Here is a 13,763-nt window from a genome sequence, read left to right on the forward strand (position 1 = left end):
AACTCCTTCAGAGCTGCATCATATTTGTAAAACAAATCTTCAGAAGGAAAAAAAAATAATATAGAAATACTCATCCTTGGCTCTTTCAATGTATTTTTCACACTGTATTATACCAAACCCACAGGCATAGAAAGAAAGGGGGGTAGGGGGGGTGCCATTCTGTTTGTACAATTTATTTTATCCAGTGCATAGCATTTTCTACAGTTGCAGCACTATATTCTGCAGGAAGAAATGCAGTATAAGTATTCTTAACCTCCAAGGAAGCATAGGTTAAAGAGCCCTCCAGCTGAAACCTCTGTTTTCTCATGTTTGCTATACTTCCTAACTTTCCTTTCTCCTCCACATCTCAGAACAATTGCATTAATTACTCAAGCTATAACATCAAACCTCCCTCCATAACTAATACTGTTGGTCAAATCCTGGAGATATTCACTGTTTTTATTTAAAATGTTTTCTCTTTCTACTCTTAATCACCCAATGTAATCAGAGAACAATCTTCAAGGCCTACATTTAGTTAACTAAGCTTACAAATTTGCATGAACCTAGGTGTTCTTCAGGCAAAGAAGAAGAATATGGAGTTCTTCCTCCAAAAATTTTACAGCACATATCTTTCCAATCACTTTACTTGGGGGAAAAAAAAAGAAAAAATAAGCTATGGAGTAGAAGAGTGTGGATGGTTCCAAATTTTACAGAGTATCAATTAAAATCCTTTTCAGTGCAAAAGTCAATGAAAAAAAAAAAAGAGAGATGACAAAGTAAATTGTGTGCAAACTTTCCACTAATGGCAACTGAAGAATAAAACACACAGTTATCCGACACAGAGAAGGTTAAGAGGACAAAAGAATGATTGGGTGGACATGAAAAATTGAAGGAAAGACAAATTCGGAACTGATGTCAGGCCACACATTTTAATTGCGGAACTGCATGCCAGACATTAACACAGAGCCAGGGTCATTCAGAGAACGATCAAAGGGCATTTGGGGGACATTGGGCACTGGGGTGCAGCAACTTCCTGCAAAAATCTTCCTAGTCTTTCCTTCTACTACTGCTGTGTTATTTGAAACAGCTAGCATGAACTGTGGTGCTCCTTTAGGGGAAGAGGGAAAGGAAAAAAAAAAACAAACCACCACACAAAAAGAAAGAAAATAGTCATACCATTGAAGTTGTCAATCATAAGCAAGAAAAACTACAGGCATTCAAAACAAACTGCCCCTTCGGAGCTGAGGTCACCTTGTCAATATCAATCTTCTCATTTTGATGCACATTAAGAGCTATTGGAGTGTCCCCTTTTATCCTATGACTGTGATTTGACCTTACTGACACTACTGAATACAATACGGTCATTTAAGGATGTGGTAATTATTGGTAACTGCACTAACTGAGTTAGTAGTGCATCATTGCTCTGGGCTTGTGTTGCCACCTGGCCTTTATTTTAAGAGATTTATTCAATTTCATATGCCTTGACTCAAACTATATTCTCATCAGTTCCTTATTTACAGTTATTTTCCATTGGACTCCCATGACAACTTACACTAAAAAGGAGTATTTTTCACCTGGAAAAAAAAAAAAAAAAAAAAGCTGTTGCTTTACAAATTTTAAGTAAGCCTATAAAAGCTCATACTACACAAACACAACTACCTTTAGCCTTCCAACCTTGTCATAGCACCATTCTTCATGCTCTTTCTTTAAACATTATGTCAAGAAACTGATGGGAAAAAACCACTGCACAAGTACTATCTTGCCATTTGCAAAAGACAAGAGCTTATTGAAGAGAAAGGCACATCTGTGAAGCATTACAGAGTATGATATACACACCATTATGCCATGACACAATGTGCTTGCTAAACTTCAGCCCTTTAACACAAGCACTGAGACCACCTGCCTGCGGGGTAGCACCAGTCTAATGACCTTTGTTTAGGCAAAACAATGTGTGTAGGATACAGTTATCAGTTTAAAGTAAGGTAAGAATTAAGTCTATTCAATAACAATTTAAGATGTGATCCATGCACAAAACTATGACTTTAGCAAGACAGGCTTAAAATGCAATTAAAAAAAACGAACAAAACAACTCACTGTGACCGTGTGTTGCTTTGTATGAACTTCTTGATTACGAATAGCAGTTCTCAAAAGGGAATACTTTGTGCGCACTACTACCATCAGCATGGTGTTAAAATGCTCTTTGTCATCTCACATTTACTCCTTCTGATGAAAACACTTGCAAAAGAATCAAACAAGGCTTCTGTCAAAATACAACAGAGGAACAACAACAGCTGGGTCATGAATGAGACCTCCTGCTGTGTATGTCACAGCCCGTCACTACAGAGGTGACACAACACACACCCCAGCACCTCTGATATGCACAAGACCATCAGAAGCAAAACCCACCAAATTGGAGCACCCTTTCTCCAGGATCGTACTCCACCTTCCAAAGTGAATCAAAAGGTAAAACAACCTGTCTCCAAGACTCAAGATCGGTAAGACCGGGTGCCTAAGATACGTATACATGCTCCTTTTTGTGTGACTTCTAAGCAACTGCAGCCTTATGAGCCCAAGACGTAGCCTTGCCAAGAGGACACTGGTCAACATGGGCACACACACCAGCTGCTGCACTGCTGCCAAACACGAGCCACAGTGTTTCCTCATGCAGCAGCTTCCTTTGGTCTGAAATTGGCTTTACTGACGAAGATATATAATGTGATCACCATAGAGATGACTTTTTGTTAAAAGGAAAAAGAAATAATCAATAGTAGCTTGGGCTGGAAAGGGACCTTGGAATTGATTTGGAGATGACATGCTGGGCTTAGGCCCAAAGCTGAGATCCTGGCCAAACAGAGAGCCTAATGCTTTTGGAGTTCATCTAAAGATGACCCCAAATTAAATTTCCAATTGTAGGGGCCTGAGTCACTCCAGATTGTTTAGAAACACTGCTAAGGAAAAAAAGAAAAGAAAAAAAAAAAACCACCACAAATATCCTTCTGAGGTTTTAGAGTTCAACTTAATAAATTTTTAATCAGACCTTCTATATTCTTCCATGCTTGTTCACTTTTGTTGCTATAGGTTGTCACATTCTACTAACCCAGAGGATCAATAAGGAGGCAAGCTTCTCCAACAGCTTGCAAACACTAGTTTCCTTCACACTGTTTCTATTCAGTGCTACTTCTGCCATAGATACACCCACATTTTTAAAGCAATTTATTTTCCCCCAAAATAGATACAAAACGCTGTAGCAAAGAGAAGACAAAATACTCTACCTAATTAAGCTAAGCAACCAAAAATATCTCACCTTGTTTTGCCATATCACATGCCAGACTTGAGAAGTTACCTGGCTTTAGAGATTGCCATACATTCATCCTTCCAGACTGCAGCCATCCCATCACATCAGATTCATCTGCAGTGCAGTCTTACCTACAAACTGTGCCAGCAGCGTTTTCTTTGCAACTGTATGAAAAGTGACAATAAACCACATGTTGATGACCATCAAAAGGTCACCGAACTCAGCCCCGCTGTGAAATGCCACTATATACATCCAGGAAAAGATCCAGAGCACCAGAAATACAGCAGTGATGGAAAACCTGTCATCTGCTACTCAGAGAATTTCAGTAGCTCCTGCAGCCTGAACAGTACCTTTGCACAGTTCTCAATGCCAAAGTCCTAGTACTTACCTAAAGCATCACTCTCTAAAGATAAGGGTGATGGGGTCAGCAGGGAGGGAGGAGACAGGGAAATAAAGGTGAAAAACACTTCTTCAAAGTGAGTCATACTCACTTTCACTGCAGCTTCAACTGTGTCTTGACAAACAATTAATGCTAGATTTTCACACTACCACTCATTTGGCAGAACATATTTAAGCCAATATAAAACACAGATCGGATTTCAAATTAGCAAGATCACCAATGAATTATATGACGAGAATGATAGCAAGTCTGTGCTGGCACCAGCCTTCAGCATGCCACCTGGTATTCCAGATTGCACTGATCCCAGCCTGTGCTGATCCCCACCACCTGGTGCATTGCAAAATGCCTCTTCTGCAATACTGCAGCCCTCTTGGAGGGGCAGCCCTTCTGTTCCCAAGGTCACCCACATTTCCAAGAAACAGCCTTGCAGAAAGGCTGCTCAGCTGAATCAGACCTTTATTTGCATCTCAGCACTGCAAGAACTGCACATTGTTTTAGCCTGCTGACTGACCAGTGCTCCTGACACTGCATTCATTCTCATGACCAGGACTACTTTCTCGTGTCCATTCTGCTCATTGAGGGCAGCTATACTCCTCCTGGACACAATCTACAGTAAGCACCCCCACTCCAAAACAGCATGCATGCTTCTGCCCAAATCAGCTTCTCCTTGCTGCTTCAGTGCTACTGTAACTTCACTGCATACACCACTGAGCATCTATTCTCCACAAGAAAAGTGAAGGAAGTCATTGTGCCCTCACAGCTCAACAGATAAATAACACTTATGGACCATCTCCTTTTCTCCCGTTGAGCCAGTCTGCACAACAGCTCATCCCCAGTCACAGCTGGGGCCAGACCATGAGCTAAAGCATACCCAGACATGCCCAGCGCACACCTTAGCAAGTCCTGCTCTTTGCTGAGTTGAGGGCATCCCATGCTGTATCACCTGACCAAGAAACAGAACTTCTTAAACATGAGCAGACAAATTTGCTACCCCAGAAACTACCCACAGGAAGGTCTGTTGCTATATTTAGCTATAGATAATATTGTAAGTCCAAACAATAATGATCAACTGTATAGCAGAAAAGGTCTGATACCTGGTCTATGTTGACGTGCAGAGGGGAATCTTGCAAGGGTCCAGCCCAGCTTCCCCACAGAAACCTCAGTTTTAGCAGGAACAAGTCACCACTGTTGTTGCACACAGGCAGCTCTGCATTGCTATTTATCTTCTTAAATACCGACAGCAAAAAGCTCTAGGGGTAAGGGCTGAAGAAAAATGGGCAGAGGCTGCAACCCTTGGCCAGGGTCCTTCCAGTAGCGCTCACAGGGACACAGCACACAGTACCTGGTCCTCCAGCTCTTGCCACCCCCCAGGGACATGCAACCAGCCGGACCCCACACTAGAACACAAAGCTCAGCAAGCAGCAGCATCCAAAATCAGCCCACCCCATTGACCCCTGGGCACTGCATGTAGTAAGTACCAGGACTAATGCAAAATTCATAACAGCAGCAACATGCTTGGCTTAGAAAGCCTTGTTCTTGCATTAGCCAGTGGCTCCTAAAGGGGCTTCCAGCAGTACTAGGTAATCAGCAGTGCAAAGGATCATTCTTACTTACCTGGTTCCATTACCCTTCTCCAAGCGCAGCAGCCTTTACAACCATGCTCAACTTTTAAATGGACCAACTTCAGTCACCTGACACTGAACAGCTTTGATGCTGAAACACCTGCAAAACAAGGTGTTGCAGATCAGTTATCACTCACCTTAATCAGAAAAGCCTGTGTCTCATCTGTTAAGATCGCAGAACCCTAGCAAATTTTCTGGGGTCTAGCTAGTATATCAGTGGGGAGAGTAGCTAAGGGACTATCAGGGACATACAGAGCCTGCTTGTGTGAGGTGCAGTGCTGGCACACCAGCTGAGCTCCTCGGACAAAACAAGCACAAGAGAGCTAGAAGTAACTTGTAGAAAGATTGGTGGAAGGTCTGGTTATGTACTAGAAAACAAAAAAGATATATAAACTGGAATAAAACCTGCCAAAAGGTAGTTAAATAATTATGGTTGGGGTTTTTTTAAATACACATATTTTAACTAATAGGATAAAGATATATGGAATTACTGCTTTGTGTCTCACAGCTATGATGTTCTAAATCCAGTACCAGGAACACTAAAGCACATTGTCATGCCATTGCTCTGCTGCCCACCTTGGCAAAAGGAAATCATTTATGATCTCTCTGCTATCAGGGTAGCTTAGAGGCTTCTTACACTAACATGAGTAAAAATTGTCAAGACTCTTAGAGTATAGGTAGAATAAAAATGCAAAATAAATTAAGTCTCCACATTAGCTATGGCTGGAAGGAAAATAGGAGGCTCAGCAGACTAATTGCTTTACTCAATATGGCAAATTATCCATTCCAAAAGGCAACTGGTGGCATGAACATAAGTAGTGAATGTTAGAGGGCATTAGCAGAGGTGCAAGAATTCCTTACCATTAACAGTACTAGTTCAAGCTTTTTAAGTTTACATCAAATTAGTCATACCTTTCTAAAGCTTATCAACACTTCTCTCACTAGAAATTAAACCTTGAACCCTAAATTATTGGCATCTCTGCCTTTTCATAATAACAAACCTTAAATGAGATAAACTAATACTTTTCTGTAGTGGTTAGGAAAAAACACTGATTCAAATCACGCAACAGTAGCTTCAAAGGCAAGAGTCCACTTATCCTTGCCTCTCCTAAGATATGATCATTTGCTTCAACAGGAACATTAACATTCAAGAGCAGCCAGATCTACTTCACCTGCTCCAAATTACCAGAAAGACTGCTTTGGAGTCACAGCTGAAACCCCAGTCACACAGGCTGCCCTCAGCAGGACACACTGTGCACGCATGGCCAGTGTACGCTCCAGCCCGCAGCATGGATGTGTGTTCAGGGGCCCTGTTCATGTCAGCGAGGTGATGGAGCAAGGAAAGCTCTTAGAGAACGTGTTACGGGTTTGAATGGAGTAAGTTACTTGATACTGTGAAACAGTCAAAGAGAAATCACTTCTGGGCTGGGGGAGCAAGAGGCTCACACACACAGTTAGGCATAGTTAAATGAAGGGCACATTTCCCTAATGAGCCCTTTTACCCCTGCAACAACAGGATGAATTACGTCCAATATATATTCCAGTTCACTACCTGAGAAGATTAAAATGGCATCTTTTAGTTTTCCAGAAGTAAAAGGCTGGATCACTATCTTTGCCACTTGCAAAGCCTCTGGGACTAACAGGCATCGCTCCATCTGGGAGAAAAAAAATCTGCCCTTCCAGCTGAGACCATAACCCATGAGTATTGATCAAACGTCCACCTCCCTTCCACATAATAGAATTTCCCAGTGAGCTAATTGTTTTTACTTCTTTCATCTCTGTAAATGAGGTCAACGGCAAGGGCAAAGAAGAGAGAATTAGCTCTAAGTGTTCTTGGCTTCAAAGCAAGAGTAGACAGAGCTTCCAGATTTAGGAGTGCCGTACCGGGTTTATATAGCACCATGGGACCTTCCAAATATCTGAACTTAGAATTGCTTCAGCTTAGGATGTGGCTTGCCTGTGCTGCCCAAAGATTTATGCTTTCTACGTCTGCTGTTACAGTTTGGCAATGCCACTTGTGGGTCAACGGCGGCCTTAATTCATGCTGTCCTTCCAACAGTGACCAGCTCTCATCCACAGCTCCTAAAGCACTTTGCAAAAATGCATGAAGCTTCACAACACGTGTGGAGGCAGGCAAGTACCACAGTGTGTATCGGTGTCTCATCCTCATTACCATCTGCCTGCAGTGACAGAGCTGAACAGCACCTCCTGCCCTGCAGCCCTGCATTGTGAGAGTGTAAGCAAGGCAAGGCAGAGTCATAACAATGCAGATTTGTGCATGCAGGTATACACCAACATCAGGTTTACGGAAAGGAAAACTGAACCACCAACAAAGATGTGAATGGCAGAATTAAAACCTGACTTTCAGAAGAAAAGTGGGTGTTTTGGCTTTCTCTCCCAAAGCAGCAATGATTCTCTGAGGTCTGGCCTTTAGCCCTCATCACTTTCCCCCCCACACACACATGGGCATGTGTCCTAAATCAAGGCTCTCCCTTGATTTCCTGCAGTATTAAAACCCTACAGGACCCATTAGTGTCTCAGAAACATAATATTTTATAGCATGGTTATCACAGGCAGAACTATTAACAAGAATCAGGAATGATGGCCTGAGACAGGCACCTGCAGACTTCTGCTTGTATGGGTGGGGAAGCAATTAATTAATTGCTGAACTCTTTACAGAGTTAATTCCCATATTTTGGGAACAGCTAGAATTGAAAAGAAATCATGCTGCTAGTATAAAGAGCAAGAGCAAAACTTCAGTTCTCCAACAGAAAGATTAAAAAAAACCCAACACCTCAACTTTGTATACAGCACAATGAGCATATCCCATATTTTTTCAGCGCTGAGTCCCAGCCCTACAAGACTAGCAGCCTGAATGCTGGTTGCACATGGTGAAGCCTCTGGCATGCTCAGGGCTATTGCAGCATCTATTTTACAGCCCTCGGGTTATAACTGGTTCATAACTGCCCAAGTACAAGACAAGGTGGAGAAGTTGGAGCAGGGCTGAGGCTTTGGGAGGTGTCAGGTCAGTTACGGCCTCACCAGACCTTGCTCCTGCCAGTCTTCAAGAAGGCCACTAGTGCCAACCACCACCTCTGCAGGGCAGCTGGGAGGAGGGCTCTCATCTACCTGGGCAGCCAAACAGCCAACAGGTGGAAACACTTTTACTCTCTCCCACTCGGGGCAAGAGAAAACTCAATGCTGGAGGTCTCAGCACTTTGCTGTTCCTCCCTAAACACTGATGGTAAAGCTTTACAAATCAGTTTTGTTGTCAGAAAGATGCTTTTTAAGCCAAGCTCTGATTTTTGTGGGGTTTGCAGAGACCACCTCTGAAGAGACCAAAGAGGCCCAGCAGACATTACTGCTCTCAAAACACATGCAGTACCCTGTCCTCAGGGATCAGCCCCCATTAACCAAAAGCTGCCATACAAGTAAGGTCAATAGTAGCAAAATGTCCAAAAACTGTAAATGGATTCTGCAAAGCAAAATTGTTATGGGAATCTTCCTGACACATCTACATATGTTTCCACCGCATTATTGCCAGAAAGGACACCTTATAGAATATAAAACCACCCAAAAACATATGCTGCTCAACATTGGGAGTAATTTTTGAAAGCCTGTTCCTTCCTGGATGCAGGCAAAGGTTCTTATGTGTCTAGAATAGATATAGTCTAGACAGATGGAGCATCATGGGGGGAGGAGGACTGAACTCACGATCTGTTTGTTTCCTGAAGAGCCTTTTGTAATGAACTTTGTAAAAAGCCTTTTTTGTAAATCCAAGTGAATTAAATTGCTTTATATAGCACTGGGATAAACAACTTATTGACAATTAGATTTTTTTAAATTACTTAAACAATGAATGTTGGAAACATAAGAACAAGCAGGAAAATTCTAATAAAATAATTTTAAAATACACACATTCCAGTAGGCTAGAAATTAATTCTCTTACAAAAAAGCATTTTTAATTTAAATCATACAAGCAATCCCATCAAAGTCAGGGGTTTAATATTTTCAGGAATAAAGATCTCAATCTTTCTTTTCAAGCTATGACCAGTGTCAGATCACAGAATCATCTATCAAGATCCTCAATAATCCATCTCTTTCCCTGCGTTGATTACTGTCTGTAATGAATAATGTGCCCTAGAAACTATTGCATGATCCAAAGACCTCTGAATCTTTAGCAGTCTGCAGCCTTGTAAGATTTACAGCCTCTCTTGATAATTTTTGAAAGAGCATACAACACTATGAACACATGCTGAAAACTTGAGCATAAAGGAGAATTCCTATAACATAGTTGTGTTTTTGTCTGGCATCAGATATATATTATTAAAAAAAAAAACACACACAAAAAAAACCCCCAACCTAACAAAGCAAGGAACTTATGATCTTACAGCCAAACCAGAGAAAGAGAAGATCTGAGACAATCTTAGGAGGCCTGATGAGGCTGAAGTGATTTTCAGCTACAGATGATGTTATTTTAACGTGTTTGTTCGTATCGCTTAACCCTGCTGTGGCACAAAAGCCATATTCTTCCTCATGCACTGAAATGTCACATTTGGTGCAAATCCCAGAGGGAAAATACAAGCACATTTCAGTTCAGTCCCAACTATAATATATCCACTTACTAGCCTGCTTTGTCCCTGGCACAGAGGTTTTACCTGTTTCCCAATTCATATGGAAGGAGCTCCAGCACGGCAGAGTAAAGGGGTTCATGATCACTCTTTTAGGTCTTTCCCATGGCATGGTGGTGGGACTTCTGTCTCAAGGTCCTACCAACTGCTCTTCTCACAGGGAAACAAGAAAAATATTTGTTCAGACAATTCAAAGTAAAAACCTACTGCAAATACACAATTTGTGTTTGAGTCAACTTTTGAGTTAGCCAGTCTTTACCTTGTTTTGCTTACATTCAGGCTGTAACATTCTCCTACATGAAAAAATCTTGGGAACCCCTTCACAGATATTATCTGCAGATAATTTAAAATGAAGCTTAAATGGCAACCTGTTTATACCACAAAAGGTGAAATTAGTAAATGGATGATACTGTAAATAATTCAACTAGCTTTTAATATTTAATTTCTATGGATCATAAGTTTGTTTCATAGTTCCAATGAAACCTGCCCTTAATAGTAAGTAAAAATTAATTACAATAGCATTCTTCAAACATCTGTTTGAATGGTGATTGCCCTGAGCATGAGGGGCTGCAGTCGGTTTAGTAAGATAGTAAAAGCAAAATCTGGCTCAATGAATTTGCCCCCTCCTCTGCCTCCCCATGAGTTTTTGCCAAAGCAGATGACACGCTGAGTTGTGCCACATGGCAAACTGGAGCCATTGATCTGAGTCAGAAGTACCTCCCCTGATTTTTCCTTTAGACACCACTGATAAAGGAAGCCAGCAGCATTCACTTGGGATTACTATCCAAATGCCCGTGGTCCTTGGGGCATAGTCTGAAACCCTGATTTTGCATCTAGGAAACCTGCCATTTAGCAACAGAAATTCAAAGCCAAAGAGCCAGTCGCTCCAGACTGCATGTTCACAGATGACCCGTCTCGGGTTCACTGCTAAGTTATCTTGCTGCCAGGTAAGTTTTCAGTATGACAGTCTTCCAGTGTAGGAATTTAAGAACCTCTAAAATAGGAAAACATAACCCAGATGAAAAAAAAAAAAACAAACAAAAAACACATGACAAAACAAATCCAACTATACCCAGCAATATCTTGGGGAAAAAGAAACGAAGGAGGAAGTTGTGGATAGCTCTTTATCTGATTTTACACAATCAGCACAGAAATGCTTTATCATCCCCTACAATATAAGCAACCCAACATGTTTAGTACTATACAGAAGCAAATATCATTTTTATATTAAAGAGAATTAATTTTAATCTATTTCCTCTGTATCCTCCATTCAGGCAACTGGTTAATACATTGATCTTCCATGCATTTCCATTTTTTCCACCAATACATTTCTTATAATTGGAATGAGCTGCTCTATTAAGCTTCTTAATAGATTCTATGTTCTCGAAACCCAATAACTTCAGGACAATACATTAAAATAGACAACAAATTAAGCTTGGTGTTTGCAAATGCGAGGCTCCATCAACAGTGACCTTTAAAGCTACAGCAAGGATGCTGTTTACAATCAGTTGCAGAGAAACCAGTGTCTAATATGTCTAATTGCTTCAGTTTGTGTCAATGCTACAACACCCTGAGACTCTTTGCAAAGTTTGTTGGTGGCCAGGACCAAATTACAGTCCTGATATGAAGCAGCAATGGACATGTGCAGATATCAATGACTTCACATAGAGCTGTGGGTCCATAGCAATTGTGAAAAAAGCAGGATCTCTGTATTTAGCTGCATCGCCCACCACAGACACAGCCTAGTTTGAGTGATGAAGTCAAGAATGGCCTTAGCTTTGTATATGCAAGCAACATGGAGCATTATGCACAGCAAAAAGTATTTTGACAGTCTAACATAGTTATTTTAATTTTATCAATTGAATCCAATAACTACGCCACAATATCACATTAACTTAGTTTGAAATACAACGTGGAGGTTTTATTTGCAAACCATTACAAAGATGTAATTCCATTTTAAAATAGCAAATGATATAAAATAATTCTCTCAACGCTACTTAGCCCTGATATGATTCCTACATCCTCCCATAGCTATACAGCCAGCTACCTTCACATGTATTTTATACCACCTCTTAAGTCAGTCAGAGAGGAGTTTTCCACAAGTGAAGAACATGGTGACCCGACAATGTGTGGGGTGAAGTCTTGAACACACAATGAGCAACTGGACTGGGGATGCCCAAACAGACACTTTTCAAACCGCCTTAGCAGCTATTTGCCAGATACCTACCCCACAATCCAGCCTCTAGGACAGGGCATGAGACCTCATCTGCTCCAGTATATGTATCACCAATTCCAGCTTGAAATCACAATGAAGTGACAGTAAGAGTTAGGAGGAATAAGGTATAAACCTTGTAAAATTAATCCGAAGAGTTAACCCAAAATGGAAACTATCATTCATCTAGCTTTATGCTTCCTAGGAAAGCTTTTATTTAAAAAGCCAGCTCCCAGCTGCTCTTCACCTAGCATTAGCCTTTGCTAACCATTTGTACAGATAGTGCTGTGGGAAACAGATCCCCGTCAGCAACACGACTGCCCTCTTGATTGTACTCCATCACCCACTCACATCTCATCTATTTTTAATTCTAATTCAAAACCTCATATGGCCTGTTTCTTTGCAATTTCAGTTTTTCTCCCAAGTTACATGTTTCTGCAGCCTCGTAGGCTGAACCATTGCTGATGAAATCCCCTTGCTCACAGGCAATTAGCATCCTCTCCTACCTGAAATATTTTGGGATACAGTTCATTTCATATTACCCCACCTGGAAGACCTGTACTGTGTCTTCTACCCACCAATTACTTTTTTTTTTTTCTCCTTTAACATGGAAATCATCATACAAAAGACTTTGCTTTTGTTACAGGTTTTGATGTTTGCCTAGGGCTTAATCATGAACAAGACTACTAATTATTTGTACCTCCTGCAGCACTGACTAGGTTTGTCCAAGATAAGAACAGTTCAGCCCCTTGTTCCACCACCTGCCAGCACAAGACTGTTGCCAGCAATTCCCTACCATAACTCAGGCTTTTTCTGCAGCTGACAAGGAGAAGTAAACATTATTTTTGTTTTCCTAGCAGCAGTTTTACTTGGTTGCAGTAAGGGACACAGCCTGCAGGGCAGGCTTCGGCCTCCTCTCTACTGAAGGCCCAGGCAAGAGAGGAACACCAGCCACCGGCCCAGCCCAGTCGTTTCTGAGGACAGGGGAAGGCATTCAGTTATCTAATACATACAGACATAACTTTTTTTTACATAACTTTGGGGGTTACTTAACATAGTGCGGGGCCCTCGCTTTCTGCAAGGCCAGCAGCTTTCACCAGCGCCAGGCTGGCGCGCAGTGGCTCTCCAGAGCAAACCTCCCTCAGCTGGGGTTCAGGGGCCCCAGTGCAGCACCGGGGAGGCGCTGAGCACCCAGCCCAGCGTGACCCCCTCAGTGCTAACCACCGCCCTTTCTCATGCCGGGGCAAAACTAAAACATTCAATGTTAAAAAACAGGTCAAAAGCACTATTAGAGGTCGCCATTACTACGAAAACCAAGGTTTTATTTAGTCTTTCTGGACGAAAAACAAATACCCTTGTTACCAGGACTCTGGCAGCTCTCCTCACATACAGTATTAACGTCTCTCCCAGCTATGCAAAGGCTGTAGCACAGCTGTCATTACTGCAATGATTTCAACCTATACGTTGTACGGCCCTCCCTCACGCTGGATTTACACCGACCTTCTCCGCAGCACTGTAAATCATGGCCCAGGAACACTTAGCAAATGTACGGGCCCTGGGCAGGCTCCCCGTCACAACGCCTGGGTGCCACGAGGCCTCCTCTGGCCAAAGTAGAGCCAGGCTC

Source organism: Buteo buteo, chromosome 4, assembly GCF_964188355.1.
Source record: "Buteo buteo chromosome 4, bButBut1.hap1.1, whole genome shotgun sequence".
NCBI lineage: Eukaryota > Metazoa > Chordata > Aves > Accipitriformes > Accipitridae > Buteo > Buteo buteo.